Source organism: Elgaria multicarinata, chromosome 6 (assembly GCF_023053635.1).
Source record: "Elgaria multicarinata webbii isolate HBS135686 ecotype San Diego chromosome 6, rElgMul1.1.pri, whole genome shotgun sequence".
NCBI classification, from domain to species: Eukaryota; Metazoa; Chordata; class Lepidosauria; order Squamata; family Anguidae; genus Elgaria; species Elgaria multicarinata.
The window spans coordinates 35,363,895-35,379,749 of NC_086176.1; the positions used below are offsets into that span (position 1 = coordinate 35,363,895).

Genomic DNA, 15,855 nt, shown 5'->3' on the forward strand with positions numbered 1-15,855 from the left:
TTAAAATAATAAATGAGAAATAAGTGGCAATATTGTTATGGTTGGGAACACCATTTTGTGTGTTTTTTCCCATAGGGACAAAAAGTCAATTTTGGGGACATAGCTAAAATCCTCCTTGTCCAGTCTGCCCCCAAATTTTGCACGTAGATTGCTGTGGTAATTTGTCAGTGGATTAGCTAGGTGTGCTGCATAACAAAGCTTATTATGGGATTTTATTGGGGGGGGAGGATTAGCCACCCACATAGGGCCTCGTGGACAAAAGATCTGTGGGGAGTTTTTCTAGTTCTTCTAATAGATATGCTATGGTAGAACAGTTTTTTAAGTGTAAAAATTCAAAACCAACTGCCTAACATGCGAAACTTGGATGGAAAGACACAAAATGAGCTGTGGCATGTGGCCACAGGGGAAGGAGTTAAAATGGCCCTTTTGAGCCCTATGGCAGAGCAGTTTGGCCCAGGAAAAGGGAATTACAGGGGATGTGCCCCACCCCTGCAGAAGGGTGGTTGATTCACATTTTTTGTTTACCAAAGGGTGGTGTTTTGGAGAGCAGTTGGGGGAACTCGTGTCTGGGTAGTGAGAGCTCAGCTGGGTGATTCAGGGGGTCAGAAGCCAGGTAGGCCCATTCAGATGCATGTGTGACTGTTGAACCACAGGGCTCCGGGACCAATAATAATAATAATAATAATAATAATAATAATAATAATAAATTTATTTCTTACCCACCTCTCCATTTTGATCGAGGCGGGGAACAACAGTAAACGGTAAAATACATAAAACTGAATTAAAACATAATATACATTGTTAAAACACCCTAAAAAGCATTCTAAAAACATCTTAAAATTCCACTGGATGGGCCTGCTGGAAGAGATCAGTCTTTACAGCTTTCTTGAATGCTAGTAGGCTGTTGACGAGTCTCCTCTGGCAGGCCATTCCACAGTCTGGGAGCAGCAGAAGAGAAGGTTGTCTGGGGTGGGTGGGATCTACACTACTGCTTTAAAGCGCTTTATAACAGTTTCGACAACTGTTGGGGCCTAGGACACACTGCATATACAGTTTTCAAAACATTTTCAAAGTGCTTTAAAGCGCTTTAAAAGCAGTAGTGTAGATCCCCCATGGGTAACAGTCGTTAATCTAGTTCTTGCTAGCTGAAGTAGATTCTTCCTAAAGGACCTGAGTGTGCAGGGCAGATTGTACAGGAGAAGGCGATCCCGCAGATAGCCTGGACCCAAACCATGTAGGGCTTTAAAGGTAATAACCAACACTTTATACTTCACTCGGAAACTAATTGGCAGCCATTGAAGAGATTTTAAAACTGGTGTAATATGGTCAACCCTCAACAGCTTGAGTCCTCCGACCTGTAAGATATTATGCCTGCCAAGTCATAATTGCTGCATCACGCCTTAGTGAAAACAGCTGATGGAAAGCCAGCAGTGCAGAGGTTAACCATTTGGCACCCATAGCCTCCACCCCACATCCCACTTGTTCCAACACATCCTGTGCCACTGTCAGCAGTGGAGGGGATAACAGCTTGAGTGCTGGTTGGAAGAGAGGAAGTTGGAATGTCATACCGGATAGAGAAAGGAAAGCAGAACAAAATGTTTTGGCCGTCATTGGGCTGCTGCAGCAGCATGGCAAAGGCAACCAGCCCTACCCCTACCCCTACCCCCACCCCATAGCCTCCACCACATTTCATTATACCTGCCTAAGCACAAGAATTAATTTCAGGCAGCTCCAGTCACTAGCTACAAGTGGTATTGGCTCATTGTTGATGTTAATAGGCTATCAGTGGCTTGTAATTAGCTAAGGATGCATTTTAGCTACAATGTATCCACCAATTGTTGAAGCCTCTTAGCTACTACAATAAGTAGTGCCCCTGCAATACTATATGCTGTTAGCAGCTTCTGATGATGGCACAAGATTGGGAGAGCTGGGAAAAACAGAGAGAGGGGCAAGAAGTATAGGCTGTAGGAGCTGTTATCCCCTGCAGTGGTGATGCAGCCCAACTGGGGCCAAACCTTTAACCCTTGTCACTGGCTTTTTCTTTGTATCCCAAATTCCTCTCTGCTAGCCAGCACTCAGGCTGATAACCCCTTCACTGCTACAGGACTATAAGTAGCTTGATGTTCAGGTACAGAGAAAGCTGCAGAAGCAGACACCTGGAGATGCTTAATAAACATGAAATGAGGGATGCATTTAGGGTCACCCTAACTCAGGCTGATGTATGATAGGTCCCAGAGCCCTGTGGTTCAACAATCAAGTGTGCCATCCAATGGGCTCCTGCCCTTCATCACCTGCTACACATGTACTGGTCCCTTTGCCCAATGTACATCGTGGTTTGAAAGTGGTCTGGCATTATGGTTGGAAAAATCATTTCCCAGCTTTTGTGTGTTCAAGCACTATAGGCTTTGCCACTGATATGAATGTCATCATAACATATTAGGCCAGGTTGAAGGCAGAGGAATAGCCTATTCTCACAAGTAGTCATTTTGTCAAAACTCTTTTCAAATGGCTGCAACATTCCCAATTATATATATTTGATTTGGGGGATTTAAGTTCTTGAACTTGGAAGTTAATCTTTAGGGCGTCTTCAGATGGGCGTTTTCTCCCACGATTTACTGCTTCTTCCTGTTCTGGATTCTTTTCAGGAATTAAATGGGGTCTTTATACGGCCGCTTTTTCTTCGTACGCATAACACTATATGCCATTTGCAAGGTTGGGTGGAGCCTGGCAGGATGTTATCAGTTGCCCACCCCTCTAGCATAGCCCCTCCCCTCTCGCGGCATGAAATGAAACACTTCCTCACAAGTTCAGAAGTCTGCGTCACTAGAGATCCGTTCCCCCACCCCATCCATGCAGGTCAGTTATGTCCCTGTAAAAGCAACAGTAACATTTTTTTCCTCTTTAGTGTATATGCTTCTCTCCTGTATGTGAGTGTGGGGACTGAATAGAAAGGGCTAAAAGTTTTCCGGGAGGCACATGCAGAGGAGCCCCCCCCCCCCCCGTATCATTGCTAAGTGCTGATTCTTCACAAGTTAAGAAGTCTGCCTTTTCAGAGGTCCGCCTCCCCCAACCCCATGTGCAAATCAGTATTATCCCCATAAGAGCGTCTTTACAGTTATGACCATGCTTCCCAGCCATGCGATTTCCCTCCCATCTGAAAATGCTCCTAAAGCAATAGTAACACCTTTCTCTTCACTTAGGCATTCCTGAAATACGGAGCTGAGCAGGGCAGAGGAGAGAAGGCGCGGGAAGAGACACTGATCTTCGTCAGTAATGATGTTGGTGCTGCACTTCCCAATACCCGCCCACACAAAGCAGGACATAGCACGATGTCTGGATTACACAGGGAGATGATGGCGGTTTCATCACATGACCAGCAAAAATAAACACATTTTCCCCATAGTAAAATAACACAGGAAAAGGGGTGGGGAGACATGAGACAATGACTGCATGGCGATGACGACTTGTAAAGTTCACAAGAAAACCAGTGACCGAACCATGATGATCGCACGAAAAAATGACCGTCTGAAGACACCCAATAGCTTAAGAATCATCAAGAGAAAACATCTAAAGCTTTTCAAAGAATGTTCCTCAAAAGTAAATTTCAAACAAAGTATAAAAGTTGGATTGGAATTCTGCAGTGCACCGAACCCTTACATCATGCTTTCTCAATTGACAAACATCCACATAAGCACACAGGAACTGTGGATATAGCCTCCCTCCCCTTTGTACATAGTGCTGTCTCCCAAATATTTTGCAGACTGGTGTCCTTGCCGGAACTGTCTCTGTCAGGTTACAACATTCTTCTGTTGAGCATGCAATGCGATATAAGCAAGCAGTGGCCTCAAAACGAAACACCAAATAAAAAGACTTTATGGCAAAAAATCTCCCTTCAGAGTTGGGTGGCTGCTTATGCATTACCAAAAAAGGGGACACAAATTAGCATAAAATTTGCTATTTTTGTGCTAATTCATACATATAGATGAAAATTTAGAAATAATGACTATAATTTAAGTAGAACTGCAATACATCTCATCGGAGTAGGGCTGTGACCCTGATGTCCAGGTGCTAACTGTGACAGGCAATTTCAAGGTCCCTACTCTCCCTTCTTATCGTTCTTTACGTTTAAACCAGACTTGGTCTGGACAGTTCTTCAAATAGAGCATGGCTCCCCAAACTTGTTGGGATGGTGGACACATATGGAATTTTGAGAGCTCACAAAATGGCTGCCATGGAGGGGGCTTGCCCGTTCATAAAGTAGTACCACGTTGTAGACTCCAGAAGTAGAGGATGCCTTCAAACAGAAGGCTATCTTCTGGCAGCCCTACAAATACAAGACTGTCCTCTGTAAAATAGGTCATATGGCCACCCTAAGTCAGGGAGGTTGACTTACTGGAAGGTCCCACAGCTGTGTGTTCTGGAAACTTACTCAATGAGCCCTTATTAAACTCAGTTAAATAGGAACTCTGGAACTGAAGACCCAGTGGCTCTCTCAGGCTGCAATCCTACGCACTATTACCTAGTAGTAAACCTCTTTGACATTGGTGGCCCTCCACATGGTTTTACAACTCTGATGACCCCTCACCATTGCTTATGCTAGCTAGGGCTGATGGGAGCTTTAGGCCAAAAATCTGGATGACCACAAGTTGCCCACACCTGCTTTGAACAGGGTGACACTTACTTCTGAGTAGACATGTGTAGAATGGCATACTTAGTTGTGTAATTGTGTGTAGCATGTATGTGTGAGGGTTTTCTAGAAAGTTTGCTGAAGGTGGTGGAAAATAGAGAAGGTTGTTTTATTTTTATTGTAGGCGTGGCGAGGGGGGGGAGTTCCTCCATAAATTGTACCACTCCCCTCCATGGAAAACAAACTGATAGCTTGGAATATTCTCTGATCCTGTTTAAGATAACAGAGCCTTTCATCTCTTCTAGATAAAGTAAATAAACTGAGTTCACTATGCACTGATTTTCAAGGACAAACTACATTAAAAAAAAGCAAAGGCACTGAGTTTGCTTGCTTTGGTAATATCTGCCTTACCACTTATTAAGTTACAAATCAAAATCTTTGTTGCCATATTAGTGGGCCCACAGAACAGAAAATCAAACAGTATCTTTTATTTAGGTCTGCTGGTTTCTAGGCGAGGTTTTTTTAGTGTGCAATTGCCCTGCCTCATTTACAGAATCTTATGGGTGGTGGTAAATCCAAGGCAAGATCTACACTACTACTTTAAAACGGTTTATAACAGTTTTGACAACTGTTAAGGCCCAGGACACACTCCATATACAGTTTTCAAAACGTTTTCAAAGTGCTTTATCCTGCTTGGTGTAGATCTGGCCTTTCAAATCCAATATCTTTCATTTGTTACCCTCCGGTGTTTCCCCCACTACTTTTTAAGTCTCTTTTCTTACTGCTGAGAAAAAGACAAATCAGGAGCACAACATATTCTCATTGGTAGCAGGGTCGGCCATCTCATGAGATGGGTTGAATCCTCCTCCTCAAGCAGCAGAGTGGCTTCTTGCATGCTCCCCCCACCCCCGAGGGCCCCCAGCCTCTGCCTCGCACCAGCAGGGCAGCACTGACTGAACCAGGTGCTCCAGAGAGCCCCACTGTCCCACTGCAGCAAATGCTGCAGCCACCTGCCCTCTGGCTTATGGGCAGGAATTTTGAAGAGCTGCATCAGCTGGAAAAATGGCTAGCATGGCTTTTTTCAGAGAGTCAGCCAGGCCCAAATGCCTGGGTCTGTACAGGCGATCTCCTGGGACATCCCTTCCATAATGGCTGGCACTGAAGAAGGACCCCTTCAGAGCCTGGCAGTATCTCTGAAGGGCCACCACCGTCTGCTTTGTCAAGCTGACATGGCTCTATAGAGATCCCACGTGCCTTGAGAGCAAGCCAGGAGGTGGGAATGACACTTGCCGGTGAATACTGTTTTCACCTCTTCCAAACCCCAGCAATCTCACCTGTGAGATTGCTATTTCCCTGCTGCTTAGTAGTGGTGAAGAAATAGCTTTCCTTATATCTCAGTGAGCAGGGAGGGGAGGTTTAAACCTTCCCATCCCAATGCACTGAAATATGTATGGGGTGGGTAGGAAGAAAAAGATAGTGTGTCTCTGTGGGTGGGAAGTGAGTGTGTGTCTGTGGGGAGGGGTGCGTGTGTCATTTCCCCCAGCCCCCATCCTAATCCAATACTGGATGCCGAAAAGTTTGTGCACTCCTGAATTAGAGCTGTCTGGATGAACATTTTGCCGCTTCAGCTTCATCTCTTTTTATTCATAAGCATACACAAAAAACATAGGCCTGATCTACCCCAAGCAGGATAATTTGGAAACGGTTTGAAAACTGTATATGGTGTGTGTCCTGGGCCCCAAGAGTTGTCACTACTGTTATAAACCATTTTAAAGCAGTTGTGTAGATCCTTCCATAATCTGGGTGAAAGACATTGCTTGGTTACTAATCAGGGGAAGCCATTGCTAGCTTGCTATTTATTAACCATTCAGAAACCTTTTAGCTTTTGCAGTGGAGCCAAAGATGTGTTACTAAAACAATATTTTCTGACTTGCTTTAACTTTCATGTGTGTTTATTTTCAGGAGAACAGCCTGCTAGATATCTTTCCCTATATGTGGTAACTCAAACACACATGAAAAGTAGTTTTTCCTTGATTTTGTCCCTGGAGTAATATTGTTTTGCAAACATGAAAGGGAAGAGGGATAAATGAACCCTTGGCACTGAATGGATATAAATGAGCTAGTAGGTGGAGAGAAAGGAGAGCGGTGCCATCGTTGCAAAGGGAAACCACAGGACGTTTACTTCACAGTCAGGTCAGATGAACCATGTCTGATACATATCTGGTCCTCACAGTTGTATACACAGTGGAGAGAGAACTGTGGGCCCACTGCACAGCCAGTTTCCCAGTATCCATAAAGGAGTGTGTTCAGCATCAAGATTCCTGCCTGTCTTTTCCAGTTATGCTTCTGGCAATGTGCTAAAACACCAAATCAAGAGCCCCCAAACTTGTTATGTGAACCTGCCTCCACAAAATAGATTGCTTACAGCTGCTTGTAGGGAAATACACAATAGGCGATTACTACTACTACTACTACATTTATATCTCACCTTTTTCCTCTTGCAAGAATCCCAAGGCAACTTACATGATTCTCCATTTTATCCTCACAACAACCCTGTAAGTCGGTCGGTCTGAGGGTCAGTGACTGGCCCAAAGTCACCTAGTGAGCTTTATGGCCAACTGGGGACTGGAACCCGTATCTTTTGAATTCCAGTCCAAAACTTAGCACTTCAAACTCCACAGTGGCTCATACCACACCATTCCACACTATGGCCTCTTCCATTTGTATTTGCAGAGAATGTTAGACCATTTTTAAAAATATATATATTAACATTTATATCCCACTTATTCTCCAAGGAGCTCTAGGTGGCTTGCAACAATTACATATTTAAATGTTTAAAACAGAGGTGGAGGCCCTGTAGGTGTGGTTGAACTACAACTCTCATTGTCTATACTGACTGGACATGACAGGAGTCACAGTCCAACAACATCTAGAGGGTTGCTGTTCCTCACCCCTAATTTAAAACAGCAGCAGAAAGATACAATACACAGCAGTGAAAAATATTAAAAATATTTTTTTAAAAACCGGAGACTAATTAAAACAGCAAGTAAAATTACCTACTGAAAGCCTTCCTAAAAAGGCAAGCGTTCATCAACTTCCAGAAATTTATTAGTGAAGAAGTGAGGCAGGCCTCCCCTGGAAGGGCGTTCCAGAGCCTAGGTACAGGCACCAAAAAGGCTCTCTCCCTAGTGCCAACTAAACGTATCACAGCAGTTGTTGGGACATACAAAAAGTCCTCCGAAGATTAGGTGGGTAGGTCAGCATGGGATAAGGAATCCATTTAGATATCTTGATCCTAAACCATACAGGGCTTTAAAAGTCATCACCAGTGCAATTGTTTCAACTAGGGAATCACATGTACCCTGTTAACAATCAGGCTGCTGCATTCTGGACCAACTGTAGTTTCTGAACACTCTTCAAAGCCAGCCCTATGTAGAGTACTTTGCAATAATCCAGACATGATGTTGCTATGGCATGTGTCACCCTGGCCAGGTCTGCATTCTCCAGGAACGGGCATAATTGGTGCACCAGCTTTGGCTGGGTAAATACACTCCTAGTCACTACCAAGACCTGAGAAGAAACCCTAAGCTCCAAGCCTGTGTTTTCAAGGGAGTGCTACCCCATCCAACACTGGCTGAACCCCAATTCCTGGATCAGCTCTACTGTCTTGTCTGGATTCAGTTTCAATTCATTAGTCCACATCCAGGCCATTACCATTTCCAGGCAACGATTCAGGAACTTGACAGCCTCCTGGAAACTAGATAGAAAGGAGAGATACTGTTGAGTGTCATCTGCATATTAGTGACACCAGACACACACACACCCAAAAAAATCCTGACCTCCCCCAATGGTTTGATGTAAATGTTTAATAGTACTTCTCCATGTAAAATGCCAGACAGCTGCAGTATACCTCTGAATATCAGAAGCATATGGGCACGGGCAATTGGGTACATCTTCCCTTCATTTCATTTATTGCATTTTTATACCACCCAATAGCCGAAGCTCTCTGGGCGGTTTACAAAAATTAAAAACTACAACTATATTTAACAACATACAAATCAACAATATCACAATAATATTCAAAATATACTAAATACACATGTACAGCAAAACAAACCAGGTAAGGGGAGGGGAAGCCTTCAGCTCCAGCCTTGCTTTAATGTCTCCAGGTGGGCGGGGGGGGGGGGGGGAAGGAGAGCAGGTGGAATAGCTCACCCTTGATGGTCCAGCATTTCTCCCTCAAAAGCAGCACCTCCCAGCCTTTAGCTCCAGCCTTGCTTTAATGTCTCCAGGTGGGGAGGGGAGCAGGTGGAATAGCTCACCCTTGATGGTCCAGCATTTCTCCCACAGCAGCAGCACTGCCTGATTGTTGCCTCCCCTCTTGGTTGAATGGCAACTAAGTGAGAAAGACCCATGCGATTGACCCCATTTATGTGGTTCTGCTCCTCACACCACAGTTATGTGCGGTTGGACCACAGGAAAGTACTTATGAGAATACTGAAGGTATGTTCAAAGGGGCTAGTATTACCCATGACCATTAAAGGACTATTTTTTATTATTATTTATTTATATAGCGCCATCAATGTACATGGTGCTGTACAGAGTAAAACAATAAAATAGCAAAACCCCTGCCGCATAGGCTTACATATTTGTTGTACTGCATTGTGCTAGGGATTAATATTTCTGATGGTTTGACAGCTGATTAGACCATATAGTTAGTTACCTTCTTGAGACCCAGGGACCTAAGGAGAACATGTGGAATGAAGAACATATTAACATAAGAAGCTCCATGCTAAATCAGACCAAAGGTCCATCTAGTCCAGCATTCTGTTCACACAGTGACCAAATAGCTGCCCATGGGAAACCCCCAAGCAGGACATGAGTGCAATAGCACCCTCTTGCCCATGTTCCCCAGCAACAGGTGTACATAGACATAGAACAAATGAGCAGATGGGAGGTGGGGCTGAAGAAAAATATCCCATGGGACCTAGATACCAGAGAATTTCTGTGTTGTTGGCATCAGTGCAGTATGATGGACACAAAAGGAAATTTTGGTGGCTACCACTCTATATTCTGTAAGTACTGAGCATGCTCAGTTCTCATTGGACTTTTGTTTTATTTTGAGGGGTTGATGACCCCCCCCCCCGATTTAAAACAAACAAACACACACACATTTTTGTAATTTTGCAAACCTTGGGGTTGCCCTGAGTCTGTTGATATCTCCTTTTCCTTTCTCAGTGACCCTACAATCCTGTTGGCACTCAAAACCTGAGTTTGTATTAGGCACGATGGCAGTGCTTACTTGTTACACAATCCTTCTTACAGTATCAGGGCAAATGAGAGCTCAAAGTTGTTTTAAATGTATATTTTCTTTGTATGTTGACTGTTTTTATGCTTTTAAATTTTGTAAAATTAATGCTTTAATTTTTGTAAACCACCCAGAGAGCGTTGGCTTTGGGGCGGTATAGAAATGTTAATCATCATCCAAAATATAGTTGTTGTAAGATTTCTAAATTTTGCTGTTTAAAAATATTAAACAATATGGTCAGCCATATACTTCTCAGATCATTGGTGCATTCAGCCCTAGACTGTTTTCTCACTAAACAATGACTTCTCTGACTCAGCCATTACCTGACATCCTCAACCTGGAAATGCTGGGAATTGAACGCTGAGCCTTCTTTATGCAATGGATCATGTGCTCCACCACTGAGGTCAACCGTGATCACGGTAATTTCTCAATTTCCTGTGTATGCTTTGCAAAAGCAATACTTGTGCTACAACTCGAGAGGGTGGGTATACTTCCTCCTCCCTCCCCTCTCATATGGACATCATTTCTGTTTAGATGTCATGTGTCGACGCAGCCCACCGTAAATAAAAGGCAAGAGATTAAAGCCAGATAAATATGGATCAATTTAACAGGTGTGTGTGTTCATGTGCATGTGTAGCCCACAGTAAATAGCATGCTAGAAATTAAAGCCAGATAAATGTGCACAAATGTAATAGCTTTCTTCTGTTTGATGTTTGAATACGACACACCCAAGTTCATAGTCCAGTGAACTAAAGGCCACTACTTTTTAGTTCACATACAAAAGACCGAACACAAAGAGATGTTTCCCCTTTATGCTTCAAGTAATGAGATATTATTATTATTATTATTATTTATTATTATTTATTTATATAGCACCATCAATGTACATGGTGCTGTACAGAGTAAAACAGTAAATAGCAAGACCCTGCCGCATAGGCTTACAATCTAATAAAATCATAGTAAAACAATAAGGAGGGGAAGAGAATGCAAACAGGCACAGGGTAGGGTAAAACTAACAGTATAAAGTCTGCACAACATCAAGTTTTAAAAGCCTTAGGAAAAAGAAAAGTTTTTAGTTGAGCTTTAAAAGCTGCGATTGAAGTTGTAGTTCTCAAATGTTCTGGAAGAGCGTTCCAGGAATCTTCCCATTTTAGTTTGAAATGGCAGCATGATTTCCCCATCTCTCCGATCCTTTGCCCACCCAATACATCTTTCTCCACCTCTTTCCTTATTGATTGATTGATTGATTGATTGCACTTATATACTGCTCCCATAGCCAGGGCTCTCTGGGCAGTTTACAGAAATCTTTCCAGTGATTTTTGTTATTGTGCACCTACAGAGCTATGCAGTGGTGAATAACCACCTCATTTGTTTTTAACCTTATATTCCTGCATAGCTGTGACGGTGCAAATACAGTTACTGTACCTAAAAAAATAAATAAAAAATAGTAACCTGAAATGGCAGCATGACCTTCCCTCATCTTCTACAATTACAGAAGTATACTGTGGCTTGCTGCATGTGTTCGCACTATAAACACAAATGATAAAACACAGGTGACCTATCAAATACTTCCTACTTCTCCCACAATTACAATACTATGCATTGATCTTGATCACATTATAAACGCAGCACATGGTTACTGTGTGACCAGAGAGAAACAATTGCATTTGAAATAAATACTCCAGTGTAGATCTGCCCTAGAAGTGGGTAGTCTTCAAGCTTGCAGAATCCACGTTGTTTTTTTACTTGAGCCCATGTCCCACAACTAGAACCAGGTGCAAAATGGGGGGTGAGGGAGATTATACACTTAGAATCATGGGAAAGGGTGCATTTTTGTTTTCAATACCAGAACTGAGTTCACCGGTCTTTCACACACAAAACTACTCCTGGGTTTCTTCATTTTAGCAGCCTAACGTACAGTGGGAGGGGAGCTGGATTGTCATTGCTATTGTAAAACAGCAGGGAGACAGAAACACTTGCTCATCTACAGCAACTCACTCAGAGATCTACCTTCTGTTTTCTTCTTCTGTAGCCGTTGCATCTAAATGGCATTCTAATCCCTCTGAAAACAAAAGGGATTTTATAAATCAGGATTTATTGTTAGCTGCGTTGAGCACCATTTTTATTTTTTGGTGGAAAGGCAAGATAGAAAATAAATAAGTAAAGGGAGCACAGATTCTCTTCTGTGTGTGCCAACATACAAAAGCAATGAACTTACCCGTACACTACGATCAACATCTGAGGCCCTCTGAGTGCCTCCAAGGGAGGTTCTGGGAATGGCAACAAGGGAGAGGGCCTTCTCAGTGGTGGCTGCCCAATTGTGGAATTCTCACCCCACTGAGGTCCACCTGGTGCCGACATTGCTGTGTTTTCGGTGCCAGGTTAAGACTTTCCTCTACTCCCAAGCCTTTCAATGTCAGTTGTTTTATCTCGTCTTGATATTGTATCATGAATTGTTTCTTTTAGTTATTTTAAATTTTTGTAGGTTAAGATTTTGTATTATGTTTTTATCATGGGGGGATCTACACTACTGCTTTTAAAGCGCTTTGAAAACGTTTTGAAACCTGTATATGCAGTGTGTTCTGGGCCCCAACAGTTGTCAAAACTGTTATAAAGTGCTTTAAAGCAGTAGTGTAGATCCCCCTACTTTAGGGTTTTAATTTTGGTGAACTGCCCAGAAACTTTTGCCTATGGGGGGGGGGGGGTATCGAAATGAAAATAACGTACAAGAGGAAGAAAGTGCTGTTGCTTAATTTAAATCTTACCCATAATGCTGCATAATTAGGCTAAGGTAGCATGTGCAATAAGGTTTAAACAAGCAATGATATTCCACCACCGCTATATGTGGAAATAATTGTAGAATTGAACTGGAATTAATTTTGTTTCTGGCCATGAGGGGGAGCTACAAACCTATAGCGAGCGCAAATGTTGCAAAGAAGTTTTCCTTGCATCATAGATATTTCTTTTTCAACTATTTGTTGTTGTTGTTGCACGAGAACACAGGTTGATTGTATGGAAATGCTGAAACACGTCCCCCCACCCAATACCTATTCTATACCCTGCTAGGGTGACCAGATAGAAAGGAGAACAGTTGTATAGAAGAGGGAATTTCAGCAGGTGTCTTTTGTATGCCTACAGTACCTGGTGAAATTCCCCTTTGTTCAAGATACAGGAGCCCTGTTCTCCTTTCTATATGGTCACCCTACTCTGCACCCAAATAAGCCTCCCATGTTTGAAGTCAAAGATAAACTTTATACAGAAGAAATACTGATGAAATGATGTCAGTAGTGACCTTACAGCAAGCATCAATTAGTCCTCAAAAGGCAATGTTCAAAGTGGGAGTACAGAAACTGTGACCCTCCAGATGTTGCTGGACTCCATCTCCCTCCAGGCCCAGCCAACATGGCCAATGATCAAAATGAAGGGAGTTGTAAATCAGCAACATCTGGAGCACCATAGATTTCCTCTCCCTGGGCTACATTGTCCATTTATTTAAAGAAAGATGTTTTATTAATTAGATATAACACATTTTGAAGTAGGCAGCAGTACAAACAGCTCAACACTCTCCTCCCAATCTTCTGTAGGAGAACAGAGATCTACTGGAGAAATCAAGCCCCCCACCTTCGGATGGGTTCCTTGCAATTCAAGATACTCCCACCGTATATTGGGTCTCCCCATCACTGCCACAAAAGAAGATTAAATAGGTAGAGGAGGAACAGCTATGTGCCAAAGACTTCAGGACCCCGTGCTCCTGTGTTTGCAGTTCTTTTACTCCCAATCCCACCCAGAAAATTGTAAATAAGAGCTGTGTGAGAACTCAAACATCTCATGAACATCTTATGATAGAATCCTTCAGTGCTCCAGTCTGAGGGAGAAAAAAGACACAAGGATAAGAGCTACGACCATAAAGAGAACAGTGCTGAATCAGACCAAAGGCTATCTAGTGCAGCATTCTGTTCCCACAGTGGTCAACCAGATGCCTATGGCAGGGCTGTGGAACCTGTGGCCCAGGCCAGCCCAAGACAGTTTGCTGCCTAAGGTGAAGAACACGATGGCGCCCTCTCGTATTCCATGTACAAAAGCTGACTGGACCTGCAATGGAATATTATTTTAATACTGGGGATGGAACATCTTCCACTGCATTTGGAGGCAGGAAGATAACTTAAGGGATGCAGCCTACAGCTCTCTCCTCCAACTCCTTGCTGTCGCCTCCCAATGGCTGCTGCCTGAGACAACTGCCCCTCTTTGGACCAGGCTCACCATGCAGTAGCTCCATGTTGACCTGGACACAGAATTTGGACTGGTCAAAATCTTATTTTTGGGTGCAAATCTACTTGAATCCTGCATCCTATTTATAGGATGCTTTCTGTGGCAGGGCCATTTTGTCTGAGGGTGCACAAACATACCTTAGTAGCTTGCTTGTAGGCAGAGCTGACCTAAGACATTTTGCTGCCTGTGGCAGAAAAGATACCGTCTTCCACCCACCCCATTCCATCTACAGAAGCCAACCGGACTTTGCAGTTGAAGCATGCACTGGTTATAGAAAAGCATCCTCCATTTCACCTGAGGGACATCAAGCTAGATTAGGAATTCAGGGCAGGCTGTGTGAACACATAGCTCTATCCTCCATGAGAGGAGAATGGCAAGGGGGCTGCACTGCTGCACTCTCCACACCATCCATCAACTGCTGCCTAAGGCAACAGCCTCAGTCTGCCTAATCGTAGGGCCAGTCCTGCTTGTAGGGAACATGAGGGGAACCTCCGGTCCTGAGGCCAAATCTGCTGCTCCAGTGACCCCCAAAGAGCCCCAACCCTTTCCCCCAACCACCAGTCATTTGCTGGTTCCTCAGCCTTTCTGCATCCCCCATACACACATTCTAAAAGCTTGAAATGCATCTCCTAAGACTTAGTTACTGGCAGTAATCTAAAATATGCTGGAATTTTTTAGTTTTTTGTATTTTGGCCTCACCCCTTTTGACTTTGACCCCACCCATCACTGGAATAAGACCCTGAGAGCATCTCCAAAACTGAATTTGGCCCTCAGGGTAAAAGAGGTTCCTCTAGAATAATAATAATAATTTCTTACCTGCCTCTCTGGTTCGAGGCAGGGAACATTAAATACAATACAATACATAAAACTGGTTAAAAGAGCATATAAAACTGATACGATATTAAAATAACAATCACATCATCTTAAAATTCTTAGGTTTAAAATTCATCTGGGTAGGCCTGCCAGAAGAGATTAGTCTTTATGGCTGTCATAAACTCAGAGAGAATATTAAGCCAGTGAATCTCCTCTAGCAGGCCATTCCACAGTCTGGGGGTTGCAGAAGGAAAGGTCCTCCTGGAGCGGATCTACACAGAGTTGTCGGGGTGCCCTGAAGCCGCTTGCGTGCGCCTCCAGGGCGCCCCGAAACTTCTAGTGTAGATCCTGCCTACTACCTGTCCAGAAGAGGCGGAGGAGGAGGAGGAGGAGGAGGCAGCCCTGCACCGCCCCTCGCGGGGACGGGGCCTCCTGCTGCCGGCGAAAGAGCCACCCGGGTTGGAGAGCTTGGCCCGCCTTCTTCCGCCGAGCTCTCCAACCCGGGTGGCTCTTTCGCCGGCACCAGGAGGCTGGCAGGGAGGTGGGCGACAGCGGCGGCAAGGACTCACCAGTGAAGCCACCGAGCCCTGGAACTTCTCGCCCTGTCCCCACGAGGGGCGATGCGGGGCCGCCTCCTCCTCCTCCTCCTCTTCTGGACAGGTAGTAGGCAGGATCTACACTAGGAGTTTCGGGACGCCCTGGAAGCGCACGCAAGCGCCTTCAGGGCACCTGACGACTCTGTGTAGATCCTCTCTGGGTAACAGTTGGTGTAATATGGTCACCCCTAGGTGTACCAGTGACCAATCTGGCTGCCATATTTTGAACTAGTTGAAGTTTC

The 15,855-nt window shown here is 44.0% G+C and overlaps 1 protein-coding gene across 1 annotated transcript in view; it reads left to right on the plus strand.

Annotated features, from left to right (window-relative positions):
* The first annotated feature begins 566 nt into the window (after positions 1–566).
* The window catches only part of PLIN2 (perilipin 2), a 51,115-nt gene continuing 35,826 nt past the window's right edge, over positions 567–15,855 (plus strand). The window contains exon 1 of the mRNA XM_063129230.1: positions 567–576. The gene's annotated coding sequence lies outside the window, so the exon portion shown is untranslated. The remainder of the gene's footprint in view (positions 577–15,855) is intronic.